Raw genomic sequence first — 780 nt, forward strand, 5'->3', positions numbered from 1 at the left:
AGGCCCCCCTTCCCGGGGGGCGAGCGCACGCCCCGGGGGCTCCGACGGACGCGAGCAGGTGCCCCCGCCCCCGTCCCCGCCCCCGCCCCCGGCCCGGCCGCCGCGGGCCGCGCGCAGCTCGTGGGGCCGCAGGTGTCCGCGCGCCGCCGCGGGAACAGCCTCGTCTCCGGAACCGCGGAAATGAAGCCAACGGGAGCGCGAGTCCCGCCGCGGGCTGGAGGCTCGGAGCCGCTAAAGGCTCCGGGAAGCCGTAGGCCCGCGCCTGCCCGGCTAGCTCAGTCGGTAGAGCATGGGACTCTTAATCCCAGGGTCGTGGGTTCGAGCCCCACGTTGGGCGGCGCGAGCTATTCCTTTTCGGGGCGCCGGGGGCCGCCGGTGTGGGGGCTCGCGGCGGCCGCAGCCCCTGGTTTTCGGAGGGGGCGACGCGCGGGGTCCTGCCGAGAAGCGGACCCCGGGCAGGGGTGCGGCCCCTTCCTGCGAGCGCGCCGCCGGGGGCGGGGGGCTCCGACGTCAGGGATGGAGGGCTCGTGCGGGAGCGAGGCCGTGGGGTGCTGACTCACACGTCTCCGTGGTTATCCAGCGGACGCCCGGGGACTGCCCCCGACGCCCGCGCTCAGACGCACCCGTTCCCTGCCGGGAAGGGCTCGCGGTGCGCGGGGCCGCCGGGAGCCCCCCGGACCGCTGCAGGCAACAGCCCGGCGGGACTATTTCCCCCGGAGCCGGCGACCCGGACGGAGCCTTTCGCACCTGCCCTCCGGGCCCCGAAGACCTGCGGCCTGG

The 780-nt window shown here is 77.2% G+C and overlaps 1 non-coding gene across 1 annotated transcript; it reads left to right on the forward strand.

The window, feature by feature from the left end:
• Window positions 1-264: 264 nt before the first annotated feature.
• On the forward strand, window positions 265-337 carry TRNAK-CUU. Its single transcript has one exon. It is a non-coding gene; the product is annotated as a tRNA-Lys (tRNA).
• Window positions 338-780: the final 443 nt, after the last annotated feature.

This window comes from Meles meles, chromosome 6, assembly GCF_922984935.1.
Source record: "Meles meles chromosome 6, mMelMel3.1 paternal haplotype, whole genome shotgun sequence".
Lineage (NCBI taxonomy): Eukaryota > Metazoa > Chordata > Mammalia > Carnivora > Mustelidae > Meles > Meles meles.